The sequence below is a fragment of the Leuciscus leuciscus genome (assembly GCF_965113295.1).
Source record: "Leuciscus leuciscus genome assembly, chromosome: 10".
In the NCBI taxonomy this organism is placed as follows: Eukaryota; Metazoa; Chordata; class Actinopteri; order Cypriniformes; family Leuciscidae; genus Leuciscus; species Leuciscus leuciscus.
Genome location: NC_138734.1, coordinates 35,559,239 through 35,572,249, shown reverse-complemented (window position 1 = coordinate 35,572,249; position 13,011 = coordinate 35,559,239). Strand labels below are relative to the sequence as shown.

At 44.5% G+C, this 13,011-nt stretch overlaps 1 long non-coding RNA gene across 1 annotated transcript in view; it reads right to left on the bottom strand.

Annotated features, from left to right (window-relative positions):
- Positions 1-7,716, bottom strand: part of LOC309508132 — a 32,281-nt gene extending 24,565 nt beyond the window's left edge. The window contains exons 1-2 of the long non-coding RNA XR_014209405.1: positions 6,485-7,716; positions 5,921-6,371 (exon numbers count right to left, since the gene is read on the bottom strand). This is a non-coding gene — a long non-coding RNA (uncharacterized lncRNA). The remainder of the gene's footprint in view (positions 1-5,920; positions 6,372-6,484) is intronic.
- Between the last annotated feature and the right edge of the window lie 5,295 nt (positions 7,717-13,011).

Genomic DNA, 13,011 nt, shown 5'->3' with positions numbered 1-13,011 from the left:
TTTCTTGCAATTATTTCACACATCTATTTAATCTATTTTGTAAATGCATATTATAGATCATATTGAGAATGATTCATCCATGTTTTTTTTTGTTTTTTTTAAATGACCTCATAATGACTCATAACTCATTTAGTTAGTTTAAACCCCACCCCTCTACATGCTCGCATTAATTTTCGAGTGCAACGGCCATATCTCAACAACCGACATTACACTGATGCACGCTAAAACATGGAAGAAAAGATCTGACGCAACTTGTTTCATTGTAACTAACCCTTGTAACCATGTAACTGCCTTTACACTAAATTGATTTTCATGCACAACCAAAAGAAAAATGGCTGCTGAGCATCACAACAACAGCAAGCACTAGTATTTCTTAATTAGGATTGTGGCATTAATAAGAATCTCATAATTATAATAATTGCGACATAGTGCTAAATGTACCATTAAATGGGGCACTTCAGACAAAGATGTGATGTCAATATCGATGGGTTACTTAACGTAATCCCGGGTTCTTTGATAACAGAGTGAGGTGTTTCACTATGGGAATCGCTTTGGGCGTGACCAACTACGGAAGCTCCTATGCCACCACGTCTGTCTTTGACAGACAGGTCGACCTGAGATCAGGCTCCGCCCCCACCTATATTACTCAGGTCGACCCCTACGAAGTCATTATAGAGAGATTTCTTCCCGTTCCTGTGCAAGGAGGGAAGTGTTGGTGAAACACCTCACTCTGTTATCGAAGAACCCGGGATTACGTTAAGTAACCCATCGTTCTTTTTCTAACTTCGCTCGGTGTTTCACTATGGGAGATATAGACCACTCCCGGATTGCAACGTACGCTATACCTATCATATGGGACCTGACGTGCTGGCTCCTAATACCGCATGAGCTAAGGATGGCTCAGACACATTCAGTCTATAAAATCGCACAAAAGTGTGCGGCGTGGCCCAGCTTGCTGCAGCACAGATCTCCTGGACCGAAACGCCCCTAAGTAAGGCCCATGATGTAGCCATGCCCCTAGTGGAATGGGCCCTTAAGCCCTCGGGAGGTTGGGAACCTCTGCATTTATATGCTAAAGAAATAGCTTCTACAATCCAATGGGACAGTCGCTGACATGACAATGGCTTTCCTTTGTGAGGAGTAGCCCATGACACAAACAGCTGGTCATTTTTTCTGAAACCTGCTGTCCTTTCCACGTACACACGAAGCGCCCGTACAGGACACAAGGTATTCAACCCCCTATCCTAGCTGCAAGATCTGTAGTTTGACATCTATACGACGCATCCACTACTTTAGGTACGAAAGCAGGGTTAGGGCGAAAGGAAACCCTTGTAAACCCTGGAGAAAACTGCAGACAAGACGGGCTGACCGACAGAGCCTGTAAGTCACTCACCCTCTTAGCTGACACCAGCGCTAACAGTAGTGCTGTCTTAAGAGAGAGAAACTTTAACCCTATAGCTTCCAACGGCTCAAAAGGGTGTTGAGAAAGGGCCTCTAAAACCGTAGACAAATCCCACAATGGGACCATCCGCCTGGCCACTGGCCTCTTACGTCGTGCCCCCTTCATAAAGCGACTTATTAAAGGGTGCTGACCTGCTGTCTTGTCACCAAAACCCACATGACAAGCAGATATAGCTGCTAAGTATACCTTTATCGTAGAAAAAGCTTTCCCTTTTTCTAACAGATCCTGGAGGAAACATAATATGTCCCTCACTGAACATTGAAAGGGGACAATATGACTCCGTCCACACCATCCTTCAAAGACTCGCCATTTATTACTATACAGTGAGCGAGTGGAAGAGGCTCTTGCACTCTGTATAGTGTGTACGACTGATGGGGGCAGACCTGCTGCACTTAAATTCCACCTCTCACGGGCCAGGCCCAGAGAGCTATTCTGTCTGGGTGAGGATGGTAGATTCTCTGCTTTATGGCGTTATTTTTATGTCAAAAGTTATGAGCGTGTAAGACATGCTCACGAGCACATTATGTTATTTCACACGCGCAAAAATGAACCTTCAGCTGGCATGATAAAAGTACTCGCGCACAAATTCAACAACCGAGAGGTGTACAGGTAGCTGCAAGCGAGCGCCTGGCATACTCTCATAGGTTAACTCTGCTTGTACAGTGGAATCCTGCTCGCGCGCAGCGGGCTTCTGCTCGCGGAGTGCTGTTTTGCTCGCGCAGTGGATTTCTGCTCGCTCAGCTGATTTCTGCTCCCTCGAGTCTACATGACTTTTGACAATTTGGGGGCGGAAACCAAGGAGGGCACTGACCCTCTTATGATTGGTCACTTTCATCGTAATCACACCCACAGGGACATCCTTGTACCTTGATTGACAGCTCTCATTACAGGAAGCACGGAGTCAAAGTATCTGACGGAGTTCAGTCATTCAGTTAACACTGCACAGTGGACGGAATGGCGGCGACACCCGAAGATGTAGGCGTAAGTGATATTGATATATGATGGGGGCTGTGTGTTTGACAATGTAGCTGTTTAATCTGAAATTTGTTTGGAACATGTAAGTAGCCCCTCCTTGAACTGCCACCTTACCGTGGTGGAGGGGTTTGAGTATCCGAATGAACCTAGGAGCTATGTTGTCTGGGGCTATATGCCCCTGGTAGGGTCTCCCAAGGCAAACAGGTCCTAGGCGACGGGTCAGACTAAGAGCGGTTCAAAAACCCTTATGATGCCAAAAAAAACGAGGACCGTGACGTCGCCCGGTATGGCGCAGCCGGGGCCCCACCCTGGAGCCAGGCCCGGGGTTGGGGCTCATATGCGAGCGCCTGGTGGTCGGGCCTCCCCCCATGGGGTCCGGCCGGGCTCAGCCCGAAGGAGCGACATGGGGCCACCCTCCCGTGGACCCACCACCTGCAGGAGGGACCGTAAGGGGCCGGTGCTAAGTGGATCGGGCGGCAGTCGAAGGCGGGGGCCTAGACAACCCGATCCCTGGACGCGGAATCTAGCTCTAGGGACATGGAATGTCACCTCTCTGGCGGGGAAGGAGCCTGAGGTTGTGCGTGAGGTTCAGAGATTCCGACTAGAGATAGTTGGGATCACCTCTACGCACGGCTTGGGCTCTGGAACCACACTCCTCGAGAGAGAGGATGGACTCTTCACCACTCTGGAGTTGCCCATGGTGAGAGGCGGCGGGCTGGTGTGGGTTTGCTTATAGCCCCCCAGCTCAGCCGCCATGTGTTGGAGTTCACCCCGGTGAACGAGAGGGTCGCTTCCCTATGCCTTCGGGTCGGGGATAGGTCTCTCACTGTCGTTTGTGCTTACGGGCCGAACGGCAGTGCAGAGTACCCGGCCTTCTTGGAGTCTCTGGGAGGGGTGCTGGAAAGTGCTCCGACTGGGGACTCCGTCATTCTACTGGGGGACTTCAACGCCCACGTGGGCAGCGACAGTGACACCTGGAGGGGCGTGATTGGGAGGAACGGCCCCCCTGATCTGAACCCGAGTGGTGTTCTGTTATTGGACTTCTGTGCTAGTTACAGCTTGTCCATAACGAACACCATGTTCAAGCATAAGGGTGTCCATCAGTGCACATGGCACCAGGACACCCTAGGCCGGAGGTCGATGATCGACTTTGTGGTCGTTTCATCCGACCTCCGGCCGTATGTCTTGGACACTCGGGTGAAGAGAGGGGCGGAGCTGTCAACTGATCACCACCTGGTGGTGAGTTGGATCCGATGGCGGGGGAGGAAGCTGGACAGACTCGGCAGACCCAAACGTACTGTGAGGGTCTGTTGGGAACGTTTGGCCGAATCTCCTGTCAGAGAGATCTTCAACTCCCACCTCCGGCAGAGCTTCGACCAGATCCCGAGGGAGTCTGGAGATATTGAGTCCGAGTGGACCATGTTCTCCACCTCCATTGTCAACGCGGCCACTCGGAGCTGTGGCCGTAAGGTCTCCGGTGCCTGTCGAGGCGGCAATCCCCAAACCCGGTGGTGGACACCGGAAGTAAGGGATGCCGTCAAGCTGAAGAAGGAGTCCTATCGGGCCTGGCTGGCTTGTGGGACTCCTGAGGCAGCTGATGGGTACCAACGGGCCAAGCGGACTGCAGCCTGGGTGGTTGTGGAGGCAAAAACTCGGGCCTGGGAGGAGTTCGGTGAGGCCATGGAGAAGGACTATCGGTCGGCCTCGAAGAGATTCTGGCAAACCGTCCGGCGCCTCAGGAGGGGGAAGCAGTGCCCTACCAACGCTGTTTACAGTGGAGGTGGGCAACTGTTGACCTCGACTGGGGATATCACCGGACGGTGGAAGGAATACTTCGAGGATCTCCTCAATCCCGCCGTCACGTCTTCCATTGAGGAAGCAGAGGCTGAGGGCTCGGAGGCGGACTCGTCCGTTACCCAAGCTGAAGTCACCGAGGTAGTCAAGAAACTCCTCGGTGGCAAGGCACCGGGGGTGGATGAGATCCGCCCTGAGTACCTCAAGTCTCTGGATGTTGTGGGGCTGTCTTGGCTGACACGCCTCTGCAACATCGCGTGGCGGTCGGGGACAGTACCTTTGGACTGGCAGACCGGGGTGGTGGTCCCTCTTTTCAAGAAGGGGGATCGGAGGGTGTGCTCCAACTATAGGGGGATCACACTTCTCAGCCTCCCTGGGAAAGTCTATGCCAGGGTACTGGAGAGGAGAATCCGGCCGATAGTAGAACCTCGGATTCAGGAGGAACAGTGTGGTTTTCGTCCCGGTCGTGGAACACTGGACCAGCTCTATATCCTCTACAGGGTGCTGGAGGGCTCATGGGAGTTTGCCCAACCAATCCACATGTGCTTTGTGGATTTGGAGAAGGCATTCGACTGTGTCCCTCGCGGCGGCCTGTGGAGGGTGCTCCGGGAGTATGGGGTCCGGGGCCCTTTGCTAAGGGCTATCCGGTCCCTGTACGACCGGAGCAGGAGCTTGGTTCGCATTGCCGGCAGTAAGTCAGACTTGTTCCCGGTGCGTGTTGGACTCCGGCAGGGCTGCCCTTTGTCGCCGGTTCTGTTCATAATTTTTATGGACAGAATTTCTAGGCGCAGCCAGGGGCCGGAGGGGGTCAGGTTTGGGGACCACACGATTTCATCTCTGCTCTTTGCGGATGATGTTGTCGTGTTGGCCTCATCAAACCAGGACCTCCAGCATGCACTGGGACGGTTTGCAGCCGAGTGTGAAGCGGCTGGGATGAAAATCAGCACCTCCAAATCCGAGGCCATGGTTCTCAGTCGGAAAAGGGTGGTTTGCCCGCTTCAGGTTGGTGGAGAGTTCCTGCCTCAAGTGGAGGAGTTCAAGTATCTTGGGGTCTTGTTCACGAGTGAGGGAAGGATGGAACGGGAGATTGACAGGCGGATCGGTGCAGCTTCTGCAGTAATGCGGTCCCTGTACCGGTCTGTCGTGGTGAAGAAGGAGCTGAGCCGCAAGGCTAAGCTCTCGATTTACCAGTCAATCTACGTTCCTACTCTCACCTATGGTCATGAGCTGTGGGTCATGACCGAAAGGACAAGATCCCGGATACAAGCGGCCGAAATGAGCTTTCTCCGCAGGGTGGCTGGGCGATCCCTTAGAGATAGGGTGAGAAGCTCGGTCACTCGGGAGGAGCTCAGAGTAGAGCCGCTGCTCCTCCACATCGAGAGGGGTCAGTTGAGGTGGCTCGGGCATCTTTTTCGGATGCCTCCTGGACGCCTTCCCGGGAAGGTGTTCCGGGCATGTCCCACCGGGAGGAGACCCCGGGGAAGACCTAGGACACGCTGGAGAGACTATGTCTCCCGGCTGGCCTGGGAACGCCTCGGTGTCCCCCCGGAAGAGCTGGAGGAAGTGTCTAGGGAGAGGGAAGTCTGGGCATCCCTGCTTAGACTGCTGCCCCCGCGACCCGGCCCCGGATAAGCGGTAGAAGATGGATGGATGGATGGACATGTAAGTATCTGACATAAGCTAATCAACCTTAAAGGAACACTCCGACTTTTTGGGACTTTAGCTTATTCACAGTATCCCCCAGAGTTAGATAAGTCCATACATACCTTTTTCATTTCTGTGCGTTCTGTAAGTGTTATTTGACACACCCACCGCTAGCCTAGTTTAGCACAAAGACTGGATGTAAATGGATAAGGTAGCATACTAATCCCAATAAGTGACAAAATAATGCAAACATTTTCCTATTTATGTGTTGTGATCTGTATAGTCACAGCGTGAACAAATAACAAGGCTATATGAGACAGAGACCATTTTTAATCGTATAAATACTGGGAACTATGTTCTCACTAGGCGTAGGAGCACAGCTACTTGGGCGGAGTGATTAGCGCAGCACACGAGATGCCCTGTTGATGGTTCCGTAAACAAAACCAACGAACTCTCTGCTCCTCACCACAGGGCGTCTCGTGTGCTGCGCTAATCACTTCGCCCAAGTAGCTGTGCTCCTACGCCTAGTGAGAATATAGTTCCCAGTATTTATACGATTAAAAATGGTCTCTGTCTCATATAGCCTTGTTATTTGTTCACGCTGTGAACAATGTTTGCATTATTTTGTCACTTATTGGGATTAGTATGCTACCTTATCCATTTACATCCAGTCTTTGTGCTAAGCTAGGCTAGCGGTGGGTGCGTCAAATAACACTTACAGAACGCACAGAAATGAAAAAGGTATGTATGGACTTATCTAACTCTGGGGGATACTGTGAATAAGCTAAAGTCCCAAAAAGTCGGAGTGTTCCTTTAAGGTTGATTAGCTTATGTCAGCTACTTACATGTTCCAAACAAATTTCAGATTAAATAGCTACATTATCAAACACACAGCCCCCATCATATATCAATATCACTTACGCCTACATCTTCGGGTGTCGCCGCAGTTCCGTCCACTGTGCAGTGTTAACTGAATGACTGAACTCCGTCAGATACTTTGACTCCGTGCTTCCTGTAATGAGAGCTGTCAATCAGGGCCGTGCACAGACATTTTGAGGGGCAGTGGCTTAAACCAAAAAATGGGGCACTATAAGGAGTTTGAATGAGGCAGTATCATCTTAATATAGAAAATTAAAAACAACTCTTTTATATGGGCAACAAGATTACAATTAGGATTTAGTGCAAAATCAATTTATGTTGTTATAATTACTCTTCCAATTAAATAATTCAATGTCAATGCCAGTTTAACTGTCTGATGCTCAGTGGGCTCTCACTCTCTGAGCTGCCTCGTCCTATGGAAGAAGTATAGACATTTAATTTAATATTATACAGTTAAAGTATAAATTGAAATGATATACACTATACAGGTTACAACAGTTATAAAGTCACACCGGGGTAAAATGCGCATTTGACTTATACCACTCAATGGCACAAATTCTGCTCAGCACTTTTTTTCATAAACGCTTTTGATGATGGACTTGGAAATTTGGCTGATCATTGACTTGATCAAAGTTGATTCTGTGCTAATTTAATCTACTATTTTATATATTTTTTAATGTTTTAGACTTATGTAGCAATTTAAATACAAAGATCTCAAGAATCTTGTTTCTGTATTTTTAAAATGAAAATTATGACAGATAGCCTATATTTATTGAACAAACATTTATTATTTAATTTATCAAAATAACTCCAATTTTTTTATAAACTTTGCTAAAGTGATTGGTTTGAACAAGTATCAACTTAGACATTATTAAAAGCATATTAATTTGTGTACCTCCTTGCCACCTCATACATTAATACGATTTTTAAACAAACCACCTTTCTGATTTATTTTCACACAAAATCTGTTGTAGAATTCTTGTTCAATCAAATTATTTAACCTGATCTAATCTAATATAAATAACACTAATAAATAAATCACGAATAAATAAATAACATTTTCTGTTGTCTGCAGATTTTGTAGACAAAAAAACAATGCCTTCACAAAAATTAGAAGAACAGAGTGAGAAAGAGCAAAGACAAAGCCTATTCAACATTGCAAAAATTGAATCAAAGTTCTAGAAAGCCAGAGGGTAAATCATGTATAGAATATTTAGCAGACAGTTTTTCACACTTTAACTCCTGTAAATATATTTCCCATTATAATCAGTTGCCTTAGTTGATATACTAGTATCTATCTATAACATACATCATATTTATAATATTTTAATGAGACCATATTAACATTATACATAATAAAAAGGGAATATACTATATTATCTAAATGTGTTATAATCTAAATGAATAGTAGGCTACCTTAGCATAGTAGGTTACAAGGGGGGCTAACGGCACGAAACACATTTGCTTTTCTTCCAAGAACATGGATGTTGCACGAGTTGTTATTTGAAGACCAGGAGCAAAACATTTTGCGACAGAAATACAAAAACATATTACCAAAATACTAATTTTGTGGATCGACTACTGTCTGTAATGTGGATTGTAATTTTTAATCGACCTGTGAACAGGCCCGCCCACAGAAATGACTGGGCCCCTGAAAAGGTCCAGTGAATGGGCCCTCCCCAAATCTGCTATAGGCTACTCATATCATGCATGTGCTCTCTCTCTCTCTCTCTCTCTCTCTCTCTCTCCTACATTAACACATATATTTAACTGAGAGAGACTCAGGGGTGGGTATGCAGCAACAATTGTATACTTGAAAGAGTATATTTATATACTTCACATTAAAGATGTGATTGGGCCAGCCCAGTGACCATCAAGAAAAGAACCAATTGGGCCGCTGATACGCGTTTCATGGGCCGGTGTGTCAGAAAAAAAAAACTAACGCTGACTTTTTTTGACCAATGCATTACACCGGCAGTAACCCAGCGCCGCCGATTAAGCAAAACAAAACTAAACAAATGTACAGTTTTATGGGCCGTTATGACAAAAAAAGAAAAAAAGTATGAGATGCATCGGCCCAAAAAGCACGTCGGCCCACTGGGAATCTCCCGGTAGTCCCGATGGCCAGTAGCCTACATGCCTGGACGTCACACTTTAAATCCTACCTGTTGCCTTTCACCATCCACTTATTTAGCTGCTGTTGCATCAATTGACATGCCATCTCCTTTTCCCTCTTTCTTTTTCTATTTTTAGCCCCCGACAGCTTTTTTGCTTTATCCATCTTTTTCGACGACAACTCACTACTCCTTCCTGCTGCTCGCTCAGCGCTCACGGCGCCCGCGGCCGCTCGCCAGCCTGCTCAGACCATTTTCAGGAAAGGGGTGTTTCATGATTATGACACAGGCTATATTTTACTCGAGCAAAATTACATAAAATGCATTTTTTTTTTTTTCTCACTTTCAACAATTAATGTTGCTATTTTGGTTCAAAACAAAATATGGTAACCTTTGCTTATATTTAGGATGAACATAATTATAGCTGGACTGCATGGGCCCCCCCTAGCGGCTGGGCCCCAGAAAACGTTCCCCTTTATCCCCCCTTATGGCGGGCCCTGCCTGTGAATGGGACGACATTCTATTCTGAAACTGTCGTCGGAGAGCGGGCACATGCTTGTCTACGAGTGACGCTGCGGAGCGAGCAGGAAAACATGGAGCGGATGAGCGGAATCAGTGGATCTTTAGCGGAGCGATAACAGAACGTTTTTATGGGAATCTTCTGGAGGGTTAGGGAGGGGGGCGAGAGGGGCACCTCAGCTGATGAGGGCAGAAGGGCAGTGGCTCTAGCCACCGGGCCACCCCCCTGTGCACGGCCCTTAAAGTGTGAAAAACTGTCTGCTAAATATTCTATACATGATTTACCCTCTGGCTTTCTAGAACTTTGATTCAATTTTTGCAATGTTGAATAGGCTTTGTCTTTGCTCTTTCTCACTCTGTTCTTCTAATTTTGTGAAGGCATTGTTTTTTTGTCTACAAAATCGGCAGACAACAGAAAATGTTATTTATTTATTCGTGATTTATTTATTAGTGTTATTAGATAAGATCAGGTTAAATAATTTGATTGAACAAGAATTCTAATTTTCACTACTCCCAGTGTATGATTGCAGAACAATATATGTTTGAAAATTGATGGAGCAACAGATTTTGTGTGAAAATAAATCAGAAAGGTGGTTTGTTTAAAAATCTTATTAATGTATGAGGTGGCAAGGAGGTACACACGGGGTAAAACCAGCACGGTAAAGACACACAGTATTGATACAAATACTTAAGCTAAATTAATATGCTTTTAATAATGTCTAAGTTGATACTTGTTCAAACCAATCACTTTAGCAAAGTTTATAAAAAAATGTAAGTTATTTTGATAAATTAAATAATAAATGTTTGTTCAATAAATATAGGCTATCTGTCATAATTTTCATTTTAAAAATACAGAAACAAGATTCTTGAGATCTTTGTATTTAAATTGCTACATAAGTCTAAAACATTAAAAAATATATAAAATAGTAGATTAAATTAGCACAGAATCAACTTTGATCAAGTCAATGATCAGCCAAATTTCCAAGTCCATCATCAAAAGCGTTTATCAAAAAAAGTGCTGAGCAGAATTTGTGCCATTGAGTGGTATAAGTCAAATGCGCATTTTACCCCGGTGTGACTTTATAACTGTTGTAACCTGTATAGTGTATATCATTTCAATTTATACTTTAACTGTATAATATTAAATTAAATGTCTATACTACTTCCATAGGACGAGGCAGCTCAGAGAGTGAGAGCCCACTGAGCATCAGACAGTTAAACTGGCATTGACATTGAATTATTTAATTGGAAGAGTAATTATAACAACATAAATTGATTTTGCACTAAATCCTAATTGTAATCTTATTGCCCATATAAAAGAGTTGTTTTTAATTTTCTATATTAAGATGATACTGCCTCATTCAAACTCCTTATAGTGCCCCATTTTTTGGTTTAAGCCACTGCCCCTCAAAATGTCTGTGCACGGCCCTGGTCTGAATTGAAAAGGATATGATTTGCATCCCAGATTAAATTATTAAAGTATTTAGTTTCTAAATCTTAGTAAAATTGAGAGATAGGAGGACTTTGATTTCCATCCGCTGCTTTTTTCGTGGGGGTGACCAGTCCTCTCCTGCACTGTCCTGTTGAAGGAACAGACATAATTATGTAACGCTGACCAGATTTAATAAATGATTCTCAAAGAAAATCTAAAGAAAAATTGCTTCTACCATTTCGATATAAAGCGTCTGAATTGAAAAGTAAAATTGAGAGATAGGAGGAGGGTCTTACCAATGCTCTTTTCCGGATCGGCTGGGGCCTGGACTGATGCCTGTTCGGAGTTCCCGGGTTCAGTTGTGAAGTGGTTATCTGAGGGGCTGGATGGTCTGAGGGGCATGATGTTTCTCCTGTCTCCACTGTTTCCCCCAACTACCCTGAGATGAGGTACCCATACTCAGGATGCTCAAATATGAGGACTGAAGCTTCCACTATCGCCCACCACTTCCCCGCAGCAAGGGCCGTAATGAGCTCATCGGAGATTTCAGAAGAGGAGAACTCCTCTGCACTCTCAAAAAGGGTGTGCATGGTTGACATACTCATATTGATGTTGGATATGATGTAGAAAATGAACTAGAAGTGAACAATACTTTTTGCAGTTTATATCTGTGAAACACTATGAAAGAAAGAGAAAGGGAAGAGATGATTTGAGTAAACATACAGTACAAGAACCTGAAATCTTGTTGTCTTAAGCCCAACTTAAACTTATGTCATCCGCATTCTGCAATTTTTGTCATCGGAAGTTCCACGGACATCCGTATGTAGCCCAATTTTTGTTCACTAACGGTGCGTGCACAACAACGCATACACTAGGTGATTGTTGATACAGAGGAATGTTGACACGACTCTGTACTGCTCTTTGACATCTGGTAGAGTAAAATTAAGAAATTGTGCAGTGTCAAACTGGTCCACCAACTAATAGCTGTGAGGACACGACTGTGCTCGAGATGGAGCTGAACGCGGAAAATCAAGTATACCCGGGCCTTTAATTTTCTAAAAATAAAAATAAAAAATTTATACAGTGTAGGCTATGCCCAGTGGCAATCCATCAGAAGAGGGAAGGGAGGCTGAGAGCCTCCTTAAAATGCATTTAAAATGAACAATGAAGCTAAAAAAGTTAATTGTTATTTTTATTAATTTCCTTACTAATGTGCATAACTCAGATGCACACAATGTAAATGTAGCCTATAGCCTATAGGGATGGGACAGTATGAAAATTTCATATCACGATAATAGTGACCAAAATTATCGTGATTATCAATATTATCACGGTTTTGTTAAAACGAGATGAAAGTGTTCAAAAATAACTGATGCTCACACTGAAAACATTTTAACAAGTTTTATATCTGAAACTTTAATAGCCTTGAAAACATTTCATCAAGTTTTATATTTGTTGAATCAACAAACAACAAATAAAACAAGCAGCTCTATGACCTTTTTTAAGCAAGATTATATTCAAGATTATATTCTTATATATCACTTAAGTGTGTCATCAGATCTGCTATCGTTTTGTCAATGAAATTATCAACAATTATATATATATATATATATATATATATATATATATATATATATATATATATATATATAACGATTTGATCAATATTGATTCACATATCATACTCTCATTTCCACAAAACCCACCACTCTGTAGCCTACCATGCCTATATTTATCAAAATGTAGCTACAGCAAATCGAGACAACAACATATCACAGTTTAAGCAGATACTTATGCAAATTATGAAAATATTAAATTCAGATCCCCAAAACCCTGCATACTCACACAATCGCCAACTTGCTACTAAAAGAATAAATCCGCTACACTCATAATACTCACGGTCTGAAGAAATTAGAATGCGCCTATGACGTAACAATCGACCACAAAAGTTTGAGGGATAGAGACAGAGCGCAACGCGTCATAATCTGAAGACCACCCCCACCGGAGGGGGGGAGTTCAACGTGAACGTTCTCTCCATTGACTTTGCATTGCGAGAGGCTGCCTCCTTGTCATGTCTTGCTTCTAACAAAAGACAGAATAATGCCTAAAAGCTGCGATGTGACAATGTGTACAGCAAACAAGCTAAGAAACCCAGAAATAAGTTTTCATAAGCTGTCGACCCCAAAAAACGA